Source organism: Muscardinus avellanarius, assembly GCF_963383645.1.
Source record: "Muscardinus avellanarius genome assembly, chromosome: 14".
Lineage (NCBI taxonomy): Eukaryota > Metazoa > Chordata > Mammalia > Rodentia > Gliridae > Muscardinus > Muscardinus avellanarius.
The window spans coordinates 47191814-47200793 of record NC_137800.1 but is presented as its reverse complement, the minus strand read 5'-3'; the positions used below and the strand labels follow the sequence as shown (position 1 = coordinate 47200793).

Below are 8980 nucleotides of genomic sequence, written 5' to 3'. Positions count from 1 at the left end.
GAAATGTGAAAAAATATCAGCCTACTTGCTACCTCATTGTAGTAAAATTTTCTATCATTTGCAAATACAAACCTTGTTGATTTACCATGTTTGATGTTCATTAAAGACATAACCTTGAGGATCTTGGGAACTTTGACATGAGAATCGTGTTAGCAGCAGTATAGTGATATTAATATTTTAAGTGACACTGTGCTCTTTTCTCCAACTAATAGAGTTGTGTATGACAAGTATGTTTGGATAAAGAAGATGCTGCTAATGCCCCAGATATGCATCAAAAAGCAAAATGTGTTATAAAATGAAAATATAAAAATGTAGGATTGGCAATCTCCAAGGTATCACTTCTTTTAATGGCACAACTGGGGTAAGAAAAAAAATGACAAATGTTTGCTTGTTTTAATTTAATTTAACTTACATACAGGATTACAATTCTGAGTCAATTGGTATGTCACATGACTGAAGTTACTGAAGAGAATTATAATGGTGCTTCCCAATGGAAATAATTTACATTATTCTTGGAAAAAGTAATGAACCAAGAGTCAACATTTCTGAATCTTATTTCTACCTCAGAATTTTACTTAGATTCTCTGAGTATCAGTTTCTCAACCCTGAAATGTGGATAATAACTGTTTTGTCTACTTTACAAAACTGCCATAGAAAGCAAGTCAGAAGAAATGTATAAAATTCTCTACTGTAGTATATTCAGTATTTAAATATAAGATGTCATCAATGTTATCATAACTATATTGTTCCAACTTTTATACAATAGATATGATCATTATTGTCATTTTATTGATTTGACTTTGATGACAGGCCTATGGATTATTTTACTTAGGTAGTCTCTTCCAGGGTGCATAAGCTACCATAAAACACATGTTGATACTTTTAAATACCCTGACTTTTCATACAAACACCTAATAAGAGATATGCATTGTTATTTTTTGTACTCTATCAAAGAAAAACAATTGTTTATTATCCCTAATTTTTTGTGACAATCATTTATTATTATTATTTTTTGTAATCATACATCACTTTGGAATACAAGACTTGAGAGGATATACAAGCACATGTCATCCAATAAGCCCTCATCCAATCCCCATCCTATTCCCTCCCCCTCCCTCAATCCCATGCTTAATTGGTTATTATCTTTGATATAATTGTTTACACACCTCATGAGTTTTAAAGAAATTCCATCCTCCCCCTTCCCCTCCCTTCTGATTGGTCACCTTAATTGCTTCTCAATAGGGTCCTTTCTACTACTCGACCTCCTCCTGTTACCCCTTTCCTCCTAGTTCTTGCTAATTAGGAGAAGCATCTGGATTTTATTTTCTGTGCTATTTCTCTGTGCATGCCGCATTGCAAGTTCCGATCCCACTCTTGATGGCCCCATTAGTGGCCTGGCCACCCGGAGGACTCTGATCCTGACCTCGCTGGCTCCAGCACTGGCCTTGCCTCATAGGAGACCCCGATCCTGGCCTTGCTGGCTCCCGCACCAAACTAACCCCTCAGCTGGCTCCTCTCCCAGCCTCAGAGGCCCCAGCACTGGCCTATCCTCACAACAGGCTTCGATCCTGGCCTCACTGACCCTGGCACCCGCCCAGCCCCTTGGCAGGCTCCTATCCTGGTCTCGCAAGTCCCAGCTCCATCCTTGCCTCACAGCACTTTCCGATCCTGGCCTCGCTGGCCCCAGCACCGGCCTTACCCCTCAGCAGAGTCCAATCCCGACCTTGTAGGTCCCAGCACTGGTCTTGCTTCATGGCAGGCTCCCATCCCGACCTTGCTGGCCCTGGCACCAGCCTAACCCCTCGGCTGGTGCCAATCCCTTTCTCGGAGGCCTCAGTAGTAGTCTTGCCTCATGGCAGTCTCTGATCCCGGCCTCGCTGGCCCTGGCACTGACCTCACCCCTCGGCAGGCTTCAATCTCAGGCTTGGAGGCCCCAGCACTGGCCATACTTCAAGGCAGGCTCCAATCCCAGCCTCGCTGGCCCTGGCACTGGCCTAACCCCTCGGCAGGCTCGTATCCAGGCCTCAGAGCCCCCAGCACTGGCCTTGCCTTACAGCAGGCTCCAACCTGGCCTCGATGGCCCCGGCACTGGCCTAACCCCTCCACAGGCTCTGATCCCTGCCTTGGAGGCCTCAGCACTGGCCTCACCTCACGGCAGGCTCATATCCTGGCCTCGCTGACTCTGACCCTGGCCTAACCCCTTAGCAGGCTCTGATCCTGGCCTCGGAGGCCTCAGTAGCGGCCTTGCCTCATAGCAGTCTCTGATCTTGGCCTCGGAGGCCTCAGTAGCAGCCTTGCCTCATAGCAGTCTCCGATCCCGGTCTCGCTGGCTCCGGCACTGGCCTCACCCCTCAGCAGGCTTCCATCTGAGCACCCTCTTCACCCAGCAGGTTGTCCCACGTTCCCAAGCATGTGTGGTGATAGTATTCTGCCTCTGAGGTAATTTCTTAAAAAGTTCCAGGTGTTTACATCAGATCTCTGCCTCCCCTGAGCACTTGCCATTGCCAATGGGACTGCCTCCATCATTTCAAATCTTTCCCAAGCTCTTTTCCCATACCGCATAATGTCCAGTGTTCCTAAGCATGCGCGATAGTAGCATTTGACCTTTGGGGTAATTTCTTCAGAGGATCAGGGAGGGTTGGATCAGATGTCTGCCTCTCCCAAATCCAAGTCTCCACTGCCATCTCTGCCACTGCTGCCACCACCGCCTTCCTCCTAGGTCTCCGCTAGACTCTCTCCTTAAGGTGACATCCAGGATTCTTAACGATGTAGAGAAGCAGCAGTCCTCCTTCGTGGGGAAATTTCCCAAAAGTTCCAGTTCAGATGGATATGTTTTGTCTTCAGCTCCAATATTCTAGCTGCTACCTGTGCCATCTTAACCCCTCTCAAATATTTTTCTTTTTTTGTTTCCTTTTTTTTTTTTAAATAAGAGAAGAGAGTATGCGTGGTTTGGGGAGGATGTGGGATCAGGCACTTGTTAGTGATGAAATTTTTTTTCTCTTTCCGGGTTGGAGAGGGGTCTCCTAAGAGTGCCCCACCCACACCCGCCCACCTGCTCGGGGTTGGGGCTTTACAACCTGGACCTCCAGGGCCTTCTGGGTGGGGGGTTGCCTAAGGGTGCCCCGCCCAGGGTTGGGGTCATGTGGCTCGGACCTCTGGGGCCATCCGGGTAGGGGGGTCGCCTAAGGGTGCCCCACTGCACCCACCCACCCTCCTGGGGTCAGGGCCATGTGGCCCAGGCCTATTATCCTTAATTTTAAGTCTATTAATCAAGCTATTATTCCAGGGACCACCATTTAAATAGAATATACAATTGAAGATAAATTTAAACTGGGCGTGGTAGCACATGCTTGTAATCCCCATGCTTGGGAGGCTGAGACAGGAGGATCATACAGGTTTGAAGCCAGACTCAGCTACTTAGTGAGGCTCTTAGCTTAGTGAGACCCTATTTCCAAATAAAATATAAAATAGGTCTGGGAGGATAGCCCAGAGGTAGAAAGCCCCTGGGTTCCACCCCCAGTACCACAAAAAAAATTAAAGAAATACAAACTTTAACACATATTTAGCTAGGGACCAGATCCATAGAACTTTAACTGTAGAGTCAGCTACTGAGCACTGTTCAGTGCCATACTCTCCATAGGGCTGCAGAAGAGTCAGTACTGAAATTGAAAATTTCTAGTAGCAAATAAAAATTTTAAAAAAAGAGTGAGCAGAGAGTCATTTACTAGAGACAAGATATAAACAGTATGGTCCAGGCCAGAAAGAAGAAACAAAACAATGACAAAGAATAAAGAGCTTAGAAATATATTCCTGAAGACCCTAAAAATTTTTTATAAACATTTTATTGGTGCATGTAGTCAAACATCTTAATGGGGTACAAGATGATGGAGGCATACATGTACACATCACCCAATTAATCCTTACCCAGTTCCTGCCCCATTCCTTCCCCCTTCCTCCTTCTCATGTTTGGCTTGGTGATTGACTTTGATGTGTTTGTTAATGTACATCATGAACATTAGAGAATTTCTCTCTTCCCCCACATTTCCTCAGTTAGGTCACCTTATTTGCTTATTTATAGTATCTCCTCCTTCTAGAAGTCTAGAAGAATGGGTCTAGAGTTACTCCTATGACCCATTTTCTCCCTAGCTTTTGCATATTAGGGAGAGAATCCAATTTCTTATTTTTTGTGACTGACTTATATCACAATGACTTATCTCAAATGTTCTCCAGTTCCATCCATCTCCCTGTGATGATATAATTGTATTTTTCTTTATGGCTGAGTAAAATTCCATTTTGTACATATTCAATAGTTTTGTAATCCCTTCATCTGTTGATGAACATCTTGGCTGGTTCCATAGTTTGGCAATGGTGAATTGTGCAGCAATGAACATAGATCACATGCATTAATTTGGTATTTTGGTTTCCTTTCTTTTGGGTAGAGAGCCAGAAGTGGTATTGTTGGAATATATCATAAATTTAGTCCTTAAATTCAGAATAGCCAAAGTCATTCTCAGCAACAAAAACCATGCAGGTGGAATCACAATACTTGACTTTAAAGCATATTACAAAGACATAATAATAAAAACAGCATGGTACTGGCACAAAAAACAGATGCATAAACCAATGGAGCATAATAGAAGAATCAGAAACAAATCTGCACACTTACAGCCAATTGATTTTTTTTTTTTTGGTGGTACTGGGGGAGGAACCCAGGGGCTTTCTACCTCTGGGCTATACTCCCAGACCTATTTTACATTTTATTTGGAAACAGGGTCTCACTAAGTTGCCGAGAGCCTCACTAAGTAGCTGAAGCTGGCTTTGAACCTGTGCCATCTTCTGTCTCAGCCTCCCAAGCATGTGGATTACAAGTGTATGCCACTATGCCTGGTGCCAATTGATTTTTGACAAAGCGGAAAAAAACTTATACTGGAAAAATGATAGCCTTTTCAACAAATGCTGTTGGCATTATGGGTTAACCATATGGAGAAAAATGGAAATAAATCCCCCTTTATCATCCTGCACAAGAGTCAATTCAAGATAGATCAAAGATGGAAATTAGACCAGAGACCTTGAGGATCCTTGAATAGGGCATATGTCTAAGACTGCAAAATATAGGCACAGATAAAAACTTTCTCAGTTCCGGCGTGGTGGTGCACGCTTGTAATTCCCGAGCTTGGGAGGTGGAGACAGGAGGATCGCGCAGGTTCATAGCCAGCCACTCTGGCTTAAGAGAACCTATTTCCAAATAAAAAGTATAAAATAGGTCTGGGAGTGTAGCCCGGAGGTAGAAGGGCTTCCAGGAACCCCAGTACCACCAACAAGACAAAACAAAAACTTTCTCAACAAGATCCCAAAGGCACAAGAAACTAAAAGGTGGATCAATATGTGGGATTGCATGAAACTGAAGAACTTCTCTACTGCAAAGGAAACTTTCAAGAACCTCAATCAAGAGCCAACAGAATGAGAGAAGATTTTTGCCACCTACTCTTCTGATAGAGGACTAATATTTAGATTATAAAGAGAACTCAAGAAACTAGCACTAAGAAAAGAAATAATCTAATCAAAATGGGCAAGGGAACTAAATAGACACTTCAAAAAAGAAGAAATTCAAATGGCCAATAAGTGAATGATAAAATGCTCAACATCTTCAGCAATCAGAGAGACGCAAATAAAAAGTATCCTGAGATTTCACCTAAGTTCAACTAGAATGACAATCATTCAAAACACAAACAACAAATGCTGGCAAGGATGTGAGAAGTGGGAACTCTAATACATTGTTGGTGGGATTGCAAATTAGTGCAACCACTTTGGAAAATTGCTTGAAGAATCTTCAGAAGAATGGAAATGAAGTTACCATGAAAACTTAATTTATGATAAATATAAATTTGTAAATTAGTGGAGGAAATTATGCATTATTTCATAAGTAGTATAGGTATAATTGGCTCGAAAAACTAAAAAAAAATCTAAGCACCTATCTGAACCTCATAACACACACACACACACACACACACACACACACACACACACAGAATATATATATATTTCTGATGGAATAAAGTTTTAAATATAAAGAAAAATTTAAGATAATTGAAAAAATATAATAGGTTGATATTTTTGTGGTAATTAATACAAGGAAGACTTATCTTTAGGGCTGTTTCTAAATTTGGTTTTATCAATATTTAAAATTTTTTATCAAAGATTTCATAAATAAAGTGAATAGATATAAAGTAGGAGAAAGTATTTGCAGATAGACTGTATATCATATATATATTATTTATATATAATATATATGCACTGTCCAATAGAAACCTAACATAAATCTCATGTATTTTTTTATCTAGGAAGACAAAATGTTTTATTTTAAAACATTGGAAAAACATTAAAGGACAAATTTCCATTATATGACCAGGAATATTAAATATATGGAAACTGTAAATCTTCTGAATTTGGTAGGCATTTCCAGAATGCTAAACACTGAAAATTATTCTATCTTCTCTAATAACACTTGATATAATTCCAAGACCCCACTAACTATTCAAAGTCATCATCTTTGGGTTCAACTTAATTACAAAAGTGAAAGTTTTGTCCAAGATGTTCCTGACATATGAAGCTTCCAGTTGAATTTCAGAAATGTTAACAAAAGTATCTTCCTTTTTTGCATTTGAATGTTTGAGTATTGCTGTATTGTTGGCTTATATCCACTACAGATACTGGTTCTAGGCCAGACCAAGGGTCTTCAAGCATTGAAGGCTTGAAATAATGTTCCAAATCATTAGACAGTCTTTTTTCTCTACCACGCCCTGATCCAAATGGTGTGGATGTCCTTGGAGAATCCTGGGGGTGGGTCTGCTGCTGCCCTGGGGAGAAGCCGAATTTCTGATGGGACCCCGCGGGGGACTTGGAGTAGGAGCCAGGGTAGCCACCAGGGCACGGAGACCCGAACCCGCCGAGAAGCTGCCGCCATGTCGGGGAGAGTGGGTGCTTCCGTTGTGCCTAGACCGGGCCGGAAAGGCGGCCTGTGGTGCGGACTCCCTTACCGTCCAGAGGGGAGGGCAGTCGCAGTCCGCCCCCACCCGGGGTGTCCCAGAAACCACTCCCGCCACCCCAACCTCCTACACCCAGGCCAGGGTAAGGAGAAGTTGAGGGTCGAAAATTTGATCGGTGCATAACAGGAACCTAAGATGAAGACTTCCTGGCCGCGTTCTCCTACCGGAACTGTGTCAATCTCATGTATTTTTTTTTTTTTTTTGTGGTAAAATACATATAGCACAAGACTCCCTCTTAATAAAATTTTAAATATGCAACATTATGAAGAAAAACAAACTTTTTTTCCTCTCTGCTTACACACACTGCTCAACAGAACATATCCTGATGTGTGTGTGGTTTATCCAGTGGATACCACCCGAGTGCCCAATAAGTTAACTCAAACACTACCTATCTAGAGTTGGTGTCAGATCTCACAGGTCAGGGCCTCAGCTCTGCAAGGAACAACTTGTAATCTCTACCACTGGCCCTACCAAGCAACTGTAAGGGTTCCCATAATCCCCTTCTCAGGTTCAATTAATTTGCTAGAGAAGGTCACAAAATGCAGCAAAACATTTTACTTATATCTAGAAGATTATCAATAAAGGATATAATGAAGAATAAAATAAATAATTAGGTGAAAGAGATGACTAGGGTAAGATAGTGGGAAGGTATAAAGAGCTTCCATGTTTTCACTGAATGTACCACCCTCTTGGCATCTTCATGTTTTTAGCAATTGGAAGCTATTGATTGTGTGTGTTCTTTGGAGGCTTCATTATGTACTTAAGATTAATTACATCATTGATCATTGGTGATCAACATAATCATCACCTCCTCCCTTTTCCCTGAAAGCCAGGAGGTTGAGCTAAAAGTTCCAACCCTCCAATGGTCAAGAACTGTTCCCCTGGCAATCAGCCCACATCCTAGGACTATCCAGGACCCCATCAAGAGTCACCTCCTCAGAACAAAAATGTTTCTATCACCCAGGAAATTCCAAGTGGTTTAGGATCTCTGTGTTAGATTCTCCTATCACTTAGCGAATAACAAAGGTTTTAGGAGCTCTGAAACAGGAACCATGATCAATGGGCAAATATTAGAAAAAAGATTCTGAGAGACTTCCAGGAAGATGGCAACTGAGAGAAGCAGTGCTTACAAGCCCTGCTGACACTCGATCTCCATTGCCTCAAAAACAGTGCTCTACAAAGCCAGAAAATACTATCAGCAGAGAAATAAAAATGATAAATGCAAGTGACAGAGAAAAATAAGAGTAAAAGACCAACCAGAAAGCAGAAAAGAAACCCGCCTGCCTTGCAGTGGCAGGTGCCGCACTGGCGCATTCTTGCCTCATAGTACCTCAGTCCAGAGATGAAAAGGAAAACAAGGATCTGAAGTAAGCAGCTGCAGATCAATGGGTTGTAATTCATTAGTTCTTCCTGAGCAAAGACCTGCTACAATTTCCAGCAGCTGAGCTCATCACACCCTTCAGGGAGCCAGAAAAGAAACTCACCAGCCTTGGCGGCAGGCCATCTTGTCAGAGGCAGCCAAGCTCACCACGCCCACCAGAGATCCATACCAGTGCACATCAAAATCCTAAGTAAAACTGTGGTCTCCGCAGGAGAACCCTCAGTGCTGTGTCCCCAGGGACTCAAGCTGCCTTGGTAAACTCTCTGGGTCTGAGATTTTGTGGTTCAACTCAGTGAAAGAGTAGAAGGGGCAAGGATTGCCATACCCTCCAGAGATCCAGAGCAGTGCTCAATAACAATGTAAGGGAAATCAGTAAACTTGCACAGTCTTGATAAACTCCCTGGGTCTGAGACTTTCCAATACAACCCAGAGAAAGTGGGAGTGGGATCTGCTGTTGGACATAGCTGAGGCTCATCAGACTGAGGCTCTGATCAATGGGAAGTGTTGGGGGAGACCTACACTTAACACCAGACTCCACTAGTAGGATCTCTGG

General features: G+C 42.6%; 1 pseudogene across 1 annotated transcript; it reads right to left on the bottom strand.

Moving 5' to 3' along the window:
• Positions 1-6633: 6633 nt before the first annotated feature.
• LOC308272782 (M-phase-specific PLK1-interacting protein-like) lies at positions 6634-7376 on the bottom strand (annotated as a pseudogene). Its single transcript has one exon. The product of its transcript is annotated as an M-phase-specific PLK1-interacting protein-like (transcript).
• Positions 7377-8980: the final 1604 nt, after the last annotated feature.